Raw genomic sequence first — 13387 nt, forward strand, 5'->3', positions numbered from 1 at the left:
AATAGTTTTACTGCTCTAAAAGTCCCCTGTACTTCACCTATTCATCCTGAACCCGATACCTTTGGCAGCCACTAATCATTTTACTCTCTGTATAGTTTAGCCTTTCCAGAGTGTCATGTAATTGCAATCATATATAGCCTTTTATATACTGGCTTCTTTGACTTAGCAATATGTCTTTAACGTTATTTTGTCTTTTGTGCCTTGTTAGTGCATGTATTTTATTGTTGAATAATATTCCTTAGTATAGAGGTACCGTACTTTATTCATTCACCTGTCAAAATATCTTGTTTACCAGCTTTTGGTTATTATGAATACATCTGCTATAAACTTTTGTATGCAGGTTTTTGTGTTGATAAAGGTTTTCAAGTCAATTGGATGAACACCTAGGAGCAAGATTGCTGGCTGTTATGGTAACACTGTGTTTAGCTCTGGAAGAGATTACCAAACTGTCTTCCAAAGTGGCATTCTACATTCCCACTAGCAATGTATGAGAGTTCTTGCTGCTTTGCATCCTTGCCAGCACTTGGTTTTGTTTGCTTTTTGGATTTTAGTTATTCCGGAGTTGGTGATGGACAGGGAGGCCTGGCGTGCTGTGATTCATGGGGTCGCAGAGTCGGACACGACTGAGCGACTGAACTGAACTAAATAGGTGTATGGTGGCATTTCATGGTTGTAATTTGCAATTCCCTGTTGATAAAAGGATGATTAGTGTCTTTTCATATTGCTTATTTGCCATCTAGTATATCTTCTGTATATAATGAGGTGTCTGTTCAGATCTTTGGCCCATCTTTTAATGAAAGTATAGTTTATTTACAATGTTGTGTTCATTTCAGGTGTACAACAAAGTGATTCAGTTATATATACATATGTATTTTTTTTTTCAGATTTTTTTCCCTTGTAGGTTATTACAGAATATTGAGTATACGTCCTTGTACTATACAGTAGGTCCTTTTTGGTTATCTATTTTAGATACTGTAGTGTGTGTATATGTTAATCCCAAACACTTAATTTATCCCCCATCCTCTTTGATAACCATTAGTTTGTTTTCTATGTCTGTGGGTCTATTTCTGTTTTGTATATAAGTTCACTTGTATCATTTTTGTTTTAGATTCCACATATAAAGGATGTCATATGATATTTGTCTTTGGCGGCCCATTTTTAAATTGAGTTTTTTTTTCCAGTTTTATTGAGATATAATTGACATGCAGCATTATATATGTTTAAGGTATGCAGTATAATGATATACATCATGAAATGATTATCACAATAAGTTTAGTGAATATCATTATTTCATACAGATTCAGAATTAAATGCATGGAAAAAAATAATTTTCCTTGTGATGAGAATTCTTAGGATTTACACTCTTTTATATATAACATACAACAGTGTTAATTATATTCTTGAGTTTTAAAAATTCTTTGTGTATTTTGTATAAAGGTCCTTTATCAGATACGTATTTTGAAAATATTTTTGCCTATGGCTTGCCTTTAAATATTTGTATGAAGATTATATTCATGAATTAGTTGTGATATTTGTATTTACTTATATATAATTATGTAGAGGTGAGATCATACTGTCTGTATATTTTTGTGCCTTCCTTTCTCTTTAACATTAACATTCTTTTATAAACCTTTTCTAAACCATTAAAATTTTTTTAAACATATTTAATAATAAAACATATTCCACTGGTGGATTACGAAAATAGTCCTAATTCTTTACTATTCCCCGAGTCCATTCTCTTTATCTTGTAATTCACAATAAGACCAAATAATAAACATTTAAGGATTTTTAGGTTGTATGGTCTCTGTTACTACTACACTGCTGTTATAGTGTAAAAAATCTATGGGAAATATATAAATGAAAGGGAGTGTCTATATTCTAATAAAACTTTATTTAAAAAAACAGGTAGTGGGTCCAATTTTGCCTGTAGTCTATAGTTTGTTGACCCCTGATGTAACTTTGTTAGTGCCTTTTTACTCTTTGGGTTTGGTGATTAGAATGAGGTTCTGAGTTGAGGGCTCAGGAGGCTCGTGTCTCTCTGTCGTAACTGAAAACACGCCTAGATGAGTGTCGGAGGAAGAGATGGCACAGACCAGGTTGCCCCAGTTACCCTGTATGAAGCCAGCCAACCTCATACATTGAACAAACCCAGCTAAGATCAGCAGAACTGGTGAACCAGCCTCAACCAACTTGGCATGTGAGCAATAAGCTTACATGCACTTAGGGTTTGCTCTTGTTGCACAGCATTAGACAGTTGGTAGATTGATATGCCAACATTTAATTATCCTACCTCGAAAGTTGGTTGTTGCCACATTTTTTTTCCTTATAACAATCTTTGTTTTGCTCATTATTTTCTTAGGAATGAAATTGCTGTCAAAGAGCATATAAGAATCTCAGGACACATTACAAAAAGTCTTTTCCAGAATGATGCTGTGTGGTACAATTTTTAGGAGTGTCTCTTAAAATCTTACTGTTCTTAATGATTGACCTGTTGTCTCTTTTCATTTAATATTTTCCAAACTTAAGTAGGTTGGGCCCAGTCCATGGTGATCTGTGTGTTGAACTTCTAGGGCAGTTATCATCTCTCTTTAGTTTTTAGATGCCTCCTAAGTTATCGTTACTGTTTTTTTTTTGTATGTGTGGAAGATTTTATTTTTCAAACCTTTAGAGGAATCAACTCCCTTTACTATAACTTTTTGTAAAATGCCACCGAATCCCAGGGATGCAGGTTAAGCCATGCTCAAGAACAGACCCTCTCCAGGCTGAGTCTCCTTAATAGCTTACCTGGAAGTCACAGAGAGGCAGTCTTAGAAGATGACGCTTTGAAAAAGCCAATCTTTCTCCTATTTTTAGATTTGGGCCTGTTTCCAGTATTTTTTTTTTTAACTTTCATATATGAGTTTAACTCAGAGTTAAACTTTTACTTTTCTCCATTTAAAACTGAAAGAATTAAAATGCAGGGAAGAATGGCTGTGTCTTCATGTCTTGACTTGGGGACACACAAGCTCAGACGTGTGTGCGGCAGACTGCCTGCTCAGGACAGACCAACGGGGATGCCATACGCTTCTCTGGGCGAAAGTTCCGCCCACAGCGTTTTGCAGTTGTCAAGTGTGTGGAAGTACAGGCAATAAAAATCCTGAAATAAATGGATGTCTGTAATGGCCCTTTGTAGATGGCAGCCAGTGAACTGAGAAAGGCTGGTTTCAAGCTTGAACCCTCACCTGTTTTCTCCCCATCACAGATATTTCAAACAGTAGTGCAGGAACCACAATGACTGCCATTAAAATGAAAGCTCATTTTTTAAACTAGTGCTGGAACGCATACATATTATAGTAACAGGACAGAGATCAACGTCTGACAGCTTTCACATGATCCCGACACGACTCTTTGTCTATACTCTATATAAATAACCTACCCCTAAGTATACTCCTTAAGTGACATAGCCAGTTTTAGTTCATGAATCGTGGTGTCCAAATGAGCTGGTTAACTTGATTTTTGTCTCTTCGCCTGAGTCACGGTTAGGTCACTTGCAAGTCTCATGCAAAACCGAGAAACTAGATACAGGAGTTAAGCCTCGAAAACAGGTGACATCTTGAAAACATGCAGGAGCGGGTGGTGTGGCGGGGTCTGAGTGTCTAGGCTCCATGGGCTTGGTCAGCAGAAGCCCGACCCAGCCGTAAGCAAGGTTTCCAGGCTCCAGGGCGAGGGGGAGCCTCCTGCCAGGGGCTCAGGGAAATCCAATCGCTTTGCTCAGCCTCTGTGCTGAGTTTTCAAGACATCCTGGATTGGTTTCCTGCCCGGGAGGAGATGCCTCAAGGTGGACTGGTGTGGTGGTATTCTAGCGTCTTTACCAGGTATGGACCTTGCAATCTGTAGCCAATCTTTCTGTAGTAGTTCCTGGTGCTGACCCCTGATATAACAGCTATTTTCCCAGATCCATGTTCTTCTCTGGCTATTCATTCTGCTTCCTCCATCAGCAGCATGCCAAAGCCCTGATGCTGAATTTAGTGGGATCCCGACTGCTTATGGGGACCACACTTCCGTATACGTGTAGCTCTCGGACTATGGACACACCCCCAACCAATTCGAAACGGAATGTCTCCTCTGAACACTTATGTAATCTCAGGAGGCCAATCAAAATGTCCTGATCTGGGTCTTTGTACGATAAGAAGGTTTCCCAGCCTCCATTTGCAACATAATCTCTTCTCACCAATTCAACCTGGTATGGCCAGACTTTGTGATGAATTGCTTGGATTCCAACCTCTCTGGTTCTCACATCATGACACTGTATTCCAAGGTCTTTCATTCTTGCAGATGCCAGCTCTCTCAAGTTTCTGTGCTCCACTCCTGAGCTGACTAACGGCATTGGAATATCTCTCTGCATGCGGTACACTTGAGTCCACGGGGGAACGAGGGCCAGGATCCGGGCCACCAATTCGATCAGATCGCTGGGGGAAAAACTCTTGTATCTTCCTGACTTCCAGAGCTCATAGAGCCTTGTCCCATGAATCACCAGGGTAGGGTAGAGTTTCAAACCGTCAGGATGGAAAGCTGGGTTCTTGAAAAACTCTGTAAACTGTTCAGTGTCTCTCTCCAGCCCCACGTTCGGCAGATCAGGCATCATGTGAGCCACCACTTTGAAGCCAGAATCTTTGGCCAGGTGGAAGGACTCGCACACTGCCTTCACAGTGTGGCCCCGGTTGGTATCCCTGGCCACATCCTCATAGACACTCTGCACCCCAATCTCTAGCCTTGTGCAGCCGTAGGTCAACATGTCACTGAGATGCCGCTTCATGCAGTAATCTGGTCTGGTCTCAATAGTAATTCCTATGCACTTTGTGAGGCTTCTCTCAGAATACTTGACGGCCTCATAAATATTGTTGGAGGTATGTCCTGATAAGGCATCATGTAAATCTCGAATAAAATAATCTCTGTATTCTTCTGGATGGGCCATAAATGTTCCACCCATCACGATAAATTCCACTTTATCCACCCTGTGACCAAGTTGTTTTAACTGTTCTATCTGGTTTCTAGTCTGCAGGTAAGGGTCATACCTCGTATGGATAGCTCACGTGGAGGTTGGCTTATATTCATTGTAAGACTGGGTGGAATATTCAAAATCTGAATCAGGTCCGCCAGGGCAGTACACACATATATTTCCTGTAAAACTGATGTGTGGACATCTGTGGGGTTTGCACATGACAGCCACAGCAGCAATCCCACTGGCAGTTCTGATGGGTTTCGCCTTGAGCTTGGGGACCAAGACCTTCCAATACTGAGGCAGGACCGCAGCGATGATGTCCACCAGGCGGGGCTGCGCCAAGAGCCCATATTTGGCAGCTGTCCTGGTCTTCACCTTATTTAGATCAATGTCTTTTCCCTGTTCGTGAGCTTCAATTAGTTGTTTAATAACATCTCCTATGGTCAGCATCATTAGCTGAGCAGGGCTGAGAGCGCCTTTGTGCTTCTGCCTCATCTCTCTGCTGTCGTAGCAGTCGCCACCCCAGAAAATGTAGATATCTACTCCTCGTTACTGTTTTTATATGTACTTGTCTCTCTAACTAGACTTTTCTAATTAGCATTTATTTAAGGCAATGCAAGTGCAGTGCATAGTCTTCAGATAGTTAATAGTATGATTTGATTGAAGTCAGTATTTTAAAAAATGGGCATAGTTTTAAGTAATTACTTATGAGTTTGTCCATGAAATAAGAAATCAAGCAAATGTACATGGTGTTAGAGAGGCAGTAAATGGGATTTGTAGGGAGAGTTATTTATGTTGGTCAAGACTTCATTTTACTTAAAACCTATCTAATTCTAAGCTTGATAAATTTTATTTGAGTAGTACTGATTATAATTAGTGAACTACAGTATCATCATTAGTGACCTAGTAGCATCACAAACTGATAAGTGCAACACACAGTAAATTGTTTTCTTCCTTCAGGGTACTTTATATAATAGCACAAATGGTATTTGTAAATGGTTATGTGGACAGAGAAGTACAGATGACCTACTCAGACAAGGTAGCCTTTAATAAAAAGGATAAACTATTGGGCTGTATTCAGGAAGTATTAAGTATGTCTGATAGTTCTTTGTTTATGCATTTAGATCAGAAATAATGTTGAAGCGCAGGCTGCTTGACAGAGGCTGAAATAAATCCATGTTCATCTGGAATCTAGAGTGTCCGCATAAGTGAATGCTGTAGAAGTCTCTGGAGAGTGTTATGAGACAGATTCCTGGGATGGTGACACTATGAATAGCCTGGGATGTGGAATTCTGTGTTTCAGAGAGGATCTTAAAAATATCTGTGTTCTGATTGTACAGTTCTGTTTTGGCATTTTGCCTTTTTTTTTTTTAAATTGGAGAATAGTTACAGTGTTGTGTTACTGTCAGTTATATGGCAAAGCGAATCAATTATACATATAAACTTTTTTTAGATTCTTTTCCCGTATAGGCCATTACAGAGTACTGAGTGGAGTTCCCCGTGCTATCCAGTAGGTCTTTTAGTTCCCTGTTTTGTGTATAGTAATGTGTATATGTCAGTCCCAGTCTCCCAGTTCATCCCTCCCCCTCTACCCCCACCTTTCTACCTGGTAACCATACATTTGTTTTCTTCGTCTGTGACTGTATTTCTGTAACATTTTGCCTTTCATTTTGTAAGAATACATAGATTCTGATCCTCAGCAAATTTGTATATTGCAAAAGTTTGTTTGGGGTTGTTTCCCTAGTCCCTTACTCTTTGCCTTCCCTAGTCACGTTGGCCTTTTTTCTCTTTTCATAGGAAATGGTCTGATACTCATAGTAAGGGAGGGATAAATAGTTATGGAGTAAAGTGTTAGTGCTGGGAGTATTTTCATTTTTGTTAGGGACCAAAGGCTTAAGCAAAGACACAGTCAGATGGAGGAAACATTTTGGGAGATAGCAAGTCTTCTGAGTGTGGTAGATTGAATTATTGGTTACAATTCTTAATCCCTCTGTAGGTAATAAATAGCATTCTATTTCCCCAGTTCTCATGGTGATGGAGTGTATTTCTTTGCTCCTTAACTTTGGACTTGGCTGTGTGCCTTGCTTTGGCAGTGAGGTGTTAGTGGATATGGTAAGAAGATTAAAATGCCTTTGCTTATTTGCACTTGTGTTCCTGTCTTTCTATTTTCACCACAAAGAGAAATGCCCTTGATAGTCTCTGCCTCCTCAACTGGGCTCAGAATGGAACATCTGAAGCAGGGTCACGCTAAATAACTGTGTTTTTTTTTTTTTTTCAAGTATGTGAGCACTTTTTATTTTCTAGGCAGCATACTAGCCTCAATGTACAGTGCTAAATATAACAGACATGGGTCTTGCACTCAGGGAAGTCACATTCTAGTGGGGTTGACAGATAAAGTTGTTCAGTTGGTAAGTCATGTCCGACTCTTGGCAACCCCATGGACTGCAGCACACCAGGCTTCCCTGTCCTCCACAATCTCCTGGAGTTTGCTAAAACTCTTGTCCATTAAGTCAGTGATGCTACCCAACCCTTTCATTCTCTTTTGCCCCCTTCTCCTCCTGCCTTCAATCTTTCCCAGCATCAGGGTTTTTCCCAGTGAGTTGGGTCTTCAAATCAGGTGGCCAGAATATTGGAGCTTAAGCTTCAGCTTCAGTCCTTTCAATGAACATTTAGGTTCGACTTCCTTCAGGATTGATTGGTTTGATCTTGTTGTCTAAGGAACTCTCAAGAGTCTTCTCCAGCACCACAGTTTGAAAGCATGAATTCTTTGGTTCTCAGGCTTCTCTTTTTTAAAAAATTTATTTATTTTAATTAGAGGATAGTTATTTTACAATATTGTGTTGGTTTTTGCCATACATCAACATGAATTGGCCACAGGTATATATTCTTTTTGATCAAATTCTCATATCTGTACATGACTACTGGAAAAACCATAGCTTTGACTAGACGGACCTTTGTTGGCAAACTAATGTCTCTGCTTTTTAACATGCTGTCTAGGTTGGTCATAGCTTTTGTTTCAAGGAGTAAGCGTCTTTTAATTTCATGGCAGCAGTCACCATCTGCAGTGATTTTGGAGCCCAAGAAAATAAAGCCTGTCACTGTTTCCATTGTTTCCCCATTGATTTGCGTGAAGTGATGGGACTGGACACCATGATCTTAGTTTTTTGAATGCTGAGTTTTAAGCTAGCTTTTCCAGTCTTTCATCCTCATCAAGAGGCTTTTTAGTTATGCTTTGCTTTCTGCCATTAGATTGGTATCATCTGCCTAAATGGGGTTGTTGATATTTCTCCTGGCAATCTTGATTCCAGCTTGTGATTCATCCAGCCTGGCATTTCACATGATGTACTCTATAAGTAAGGTGACAATATACAGCCTTGATGTACTCCTTTTCCAGTTTTGAACTAGTCCACTGTTCCTTGTCTGGTTCTAACTGTTGCTTCTTGACCTGCAAACAGGTTTCTCGCGAGGTCAGTAAGGTTGTCTAGTGTTCCGTTTCTCTAAGAATTTCCCACAGTTTGTTGTGATTAACACAGTCAGAGGCTTTAGCATTGTCAATGAAGCAGTAGTAGATATTTCTCTGGAATTCCCTTGCTGTTTTCTGTGATCCAGCAGATGTTGGCAATTTGATCTCTGGTTCCTCTGCCTTTTCTAAATGCATCTTGTACATCTGGAATTTCTCAATTCATGTACTATTAAATCCTAGCTTGAAGGATTTTGAGCATTTCTTTGCTAACATGCGAAATGAGTGCAATTGTACAGTAGTTTGAACCTTATTTACATTGTGCTTCTTTGGGATTGGAATGAAAACTGACGTTTTCCAGTCCTGTGGCCACAGCTGAGTTTTCCAAATTTGTTGACATACTTAGTGCAGCACCTTAACAGAATCATCTTTTAGTATTTGAAATAAAGTGAAAGAAAGAGAAGTCGCTCAGTCGTGTCCGACTCTTTGCAACCCCATGGACTAACTTCCAGGCTCCTCCATCCATGGGATTCTCCAGGCAAGAGTACTGGAGTGGGTTGCCGTTTCCTTCTCCTAAATAACTGTTAATGCCAAGTATGAGAATAAATGATTATTGTTAAGCCATTGAGTTTTGGAGTGGTTTCTTATGTGGTATTATTGGCAATAGCTAACTGACAGTCTCATCTTTAAAATTCATTTCATTAAGTAGTTGTTAATGGACAGTACTTTTTCTGATGTAGAAACAGGCAGTCTCCCTTCCCCCCTCTCATCACATAGGGTTACAGTTAAGATGATGGGGGTATACTCCTGTAGATTCCCTTAAAGCAGCCTGAGTTTTACTGCTACTTTCACTGTTGTGAGCAGATATAAAAATTTTATTGGGTTCATTCCCATGCATTCTCCTGCCTTTTTTTTAGGCTTTACTGATTTAAATAATGGTGTCTTGAGCAGATGGGGGAGGAGGCCAAGAAGACCTAGCTCTGGTTGTCCCAACTCATGCTTCAAGCTAGCAACTTCATTTTTATTTAGATAGTTGATTTTCATGTAAGATTTTTTTAGGGAAAAACAGGTATTTTTTACAAAATTAAAAATTGTTGCTTGTAAACAAACTTGTACATTCATACCGTGGGATATTCATCAATAAAAGGGAATGAACTGTTTGATATACACAACTTGGATGGATCTCAAGGGAATTATGCTGAGTGAAAAGAGTCAATTTCAAAAGTTTATAAATTGTGTCATTCCATTTATATAACATTCTTGAAACAACACATTTATATAGAGAATGGCTTAGTGATTGTCAGCATTTAGTGATGGGGGTGTGTGTGGAGGTTGGGTGTGGCTATACTGAGATTGCACATGGGAGCTATGATGATGGAAGAGTTCCGTAGTTTGATTGTGGTGATCACATGGAAACTACATAGGTGATAAAATAGCACAGACAGGTGTGCACACACACATATACATACACATATGTCTGTTAAACTGGTAAAATCTGAATAAGCGCTATGGATTGTCTCAGTGTCAGTTTCCTTATTTTGGTCCTGTACTATAGTTACGTAAGATGTTAGTTACCATGGTGGGAGGATAAATGAAGAATGCACAGGACCTCGCTGTGTATGTGTGTGTGTATATTTATATGTTTTCTACTTCCTGTAAGTAGATTATTATTTCAGAATTAAAATTTGAGAGTTAAAAGCATTGCCATGTATACAAGCTAATAGTGAAAGTGAAGTGAAAGTGTGGGTTGCTCAGTCGTGTCCAACTCTTTGTGACCCCGTGGACTGTAGCCCGCCAAGCTCCTCTGTCCATGGTATTTTCCAGGCAAGAATATTGGAGTGGGTTGCCATTCCTTTCTCCAGGGTATCTTCCTGACCCTGGGATTGAACTTGGGTCTCCTGCATTGCAGGCAGATTCTTTACTGTCTGAGTCATTAGGTAGAGCTAATATTAGAGGAAAAGAAATGATTCTTTCTTTAATAGTAAATCGTGTGTGTGTGTGTGTGTGTATGCTCATACACTCAGTTGTGTCTGACTCTTTGTGACCCCGTGGACTGTAGCCCACCAGGCTTCTCTGTCCATGGAATTTTCCAGGCAGGAATACTGGAGCAGGTTTCCATTTCCTCCTCCAGGGTAATGTGTTTCTTGCGTCTCCTGCATTGCAGGTAGATTCTTTACCACTGAGCCACCAATAGTAAATCATCATAATAAATAAATCAGGTGATTTATTTGAAAGAAATTTAAGTGAATATTGACACATTTTATTAGGCAATTTATTCATTTTTTGATAATTGACATATTCTTTAGAGAAAAATGTGATGGAAGAGAGGGTGCTTGTATGTATGTATGTGTGTTTATTTAGTTCCATCTAGTGGAATTATTGGAGTCCACAAAAGGACCTTTGTTATTGCTGTCATTAGCAAAAGGGAAGAGGAGGATTTTAGGTGAGGGAAAAGAGAGGATCTTCATTTTGAGGTTGTTATTAGGCAGAAGGCAACTAATGAGGACTAGCAATTTTCAGTTTTGGCAATCCAAGGAGACCTTTGTGTTAAATTAAAAGCAGTTTTCTTTCCATTAAGAATGTTCAGATCTATTAATATAAATGTTCACAATACCATGCTCCTTTGCTGTCAGATATTATTATGGAAAGGTTAGCATCAGACATGTAGCATGACTTACGGAACCATATTTACCCCCAAGCATATGAATGAATCTATCAAGAAGGAAGGGAAGTTGGTCATATCCTTTATTATATAACTTTTATTATAATTTCCTTTTTCCAAAGTATGAGGATACAAAATAAATGTTTATTTTAAAGGCCCACAGGTGGTACTCAGCTGTCTTTACCATACAGTCGCATTTTTTTTTCATATGACATCATGTGGAAATACAATTTTTAGTCTACTTGTATGTGTGTGAAAGGAAGTATAGAATATAGTTAAGTGCATAGACATAAGAGATGTCCTGAGTTCACATCCCAGCTGTGATCCTCAGGCAGGTACTTTCCTTCTCTGACTCAATCTCCTTATCTGTAAAATGGGAATTCAGTTTGTTTAAAATTGTGTCCAATGATTATGAAGATAATATTACAGAAGTGTAGTATTTTTGAGATGGTCTGTACACTATTCTGACATAAAGGAGTTGGAAGTGCAAAAAGGAAGACAAGGGGCCTGGAGCAGGAAAAAGGAAGATGAAGGTCAGAAGTGTATCAGAAGAGATCAGAAGTGGTGTTGCCTTTGAGTTGACCTGCTATTGTACTCCTGAAGACACCAGGGTCTGCTGAAGTGGTGTCGCTTAACTAAAGGCTGATGATTCTGCACTGGCTGCTCATCTGGAGTCTATTTCCATAGCAGCAAGTGTCCACCAGCAACTGTCACACACTGGAAGCCAGGGCCTTTCTGCTTCTTCAGGTTCCTCTGTTCCCTTCAGTGCCTAACAGGAAGCCACCCAGCAGGAGACCTTAGAAATATATCAATAGTTTGATGTTTCCCAGCCCCAGATGTTCAGAGTAGCATAAAGAAGGGTAGGTGGGGTGAAAAATAACAGGTAACTAATCTGTGCAATGGAGAAGGCAATGGCACCCACTCCAGTACTCTTGCCTGGAAAATCCCATGGATGGAGGAGCCTGGTGGGCTGCAGTCCATGGGGTTGCTAAGAGTCGGACACGACTGAGCGTCTTCACTTTCACTTTTCACTTTCATGCATTGGAGAAGGAAATGGCAACCCACTCCACTATTCTTGCCTGGAGAATCCCAGGGACGGGGGAGCCTGTTGGGCTGCCGTCTATGGGGTCGCACAGAGTCAGACACGACTGAAGCGATTTAGCAGCAGCAGCAGCAATCTGTGCAAAGACTGTGCACATATCTTCTATAATTAGTAACTGTGTCTGGGAAGAACTTGGGGGCTTGGGCATAGCACTGGATGGATGTAGTCATTTTACTCCTTGTCTTTGGAGTGTTGTTTTTAATGCATTTAGATCCACAGAATTAAGTTGATTTTACTCATTTCAGTAGCATGTTGATCTTGGTTCATGTAATTTATTATGCCCATTCCTTTTTCTCATCACTTAGACCATGTGTGTCTACTTCCCATAAATTCTTTAAAGATAAGTAATGTTATTGATGGGTTAAATTTCAATAAGTGTGCTGATAATATGATTCTTTATTACTTTTTTTATACTTAGTAGGTTTCTGAAGTGAATCCGTGTTGCTGTAAAATAAATTTTGTTCACTTTTTTTTTTCCATGGTATTCTACCATACTCATTAATCACCCTTTCTCTTCTCATCTGTTTTCCCATTGATGGGCATTTAAGTTGCCTGCAGTTATTTTGCATACAGTGCTGCAATGAACAGCCTCATCCCTGTTATAGTGATCTTTTGATAATTCCTGGGGTATATATCCAGTGTGGCAGGCAGCCTCTAAAATGGCTCCCAGTGATCCCTGCCTCCTAATATTCATGCCTTGTGTAATCTCCTCCCCTTCAATGTGGGCTGGTCCTAGCGGTTCTCTTCTAGTGAATAAAATCTGGCAATTGTGATGAGATGCCACATGCAAGATGAAATTTTTAACGATCTGACTCTTGTCTTACCTGCCATTTCTCATCCTCTCTTCTTTGGGGGAAGCATGGAGAGGTCTGTACAGCAGGGACCTTAAGTCTCTGACCAGCAACCAACTTGGCTCTGAGGCCTGGCAACAAGTTTGTAAGTGAGCTTGAAGACAGATGTTTCCCCCAGTTACCCTTGCAGTAACTGCGGCCCCAGCTGACTCTCATATTTATGAACTGCTTTGAATCATCCTTGCCCTGTGTGCTTTCTCTAGTTGCAGGGTCTGCTCTTTAGCTGCAGTGTTCAGGCTTCTCAGTGCAATGGCTTCTCCTGTTGCAGAGCACAGGTCCTCGGGTGTACGGCTTTTAGCAGTTGCTGCATGTGGGCTCAGTGGTTGTAGCT

The 13387-nt window shown here is 40.0% G+C and overlaps 1 pseudogene across 1 annotated transcript; it reads right to left on the bottom strand.

Moving 5' to 3' along the window:
- Window positions 1-3812: 3812 nt before the first annotated feature.
- On the bottom strand, window positions 3813-7555 carry LOC147379440 (elongator complex protein 3 pseudogene; annotated as a pseudogene). The gene has a single exon (XR_015169585.1). The product of XR_015169585.1 is annotated as an elongator complex protein 3 pseudogene (transcript).
- Between the last annotated feature and the right edge of the window lie 5832 nt (window positions 7556-13387).

Source organism: Bos grunniens, chromosome 1 (genome assembly GCF_055505025.1).
Source record: "Bos grunniens cultivar Pamir isolate PY7600 chromosome 1, Bosgru_T2T1.0, whole genome shotgun sequence".
Lineage (NCBI taxonomy): Eukaryota > Metazoa > Chordata > Mammalia > Artiodactyla > Bovidae > Bos > Bos grunniens.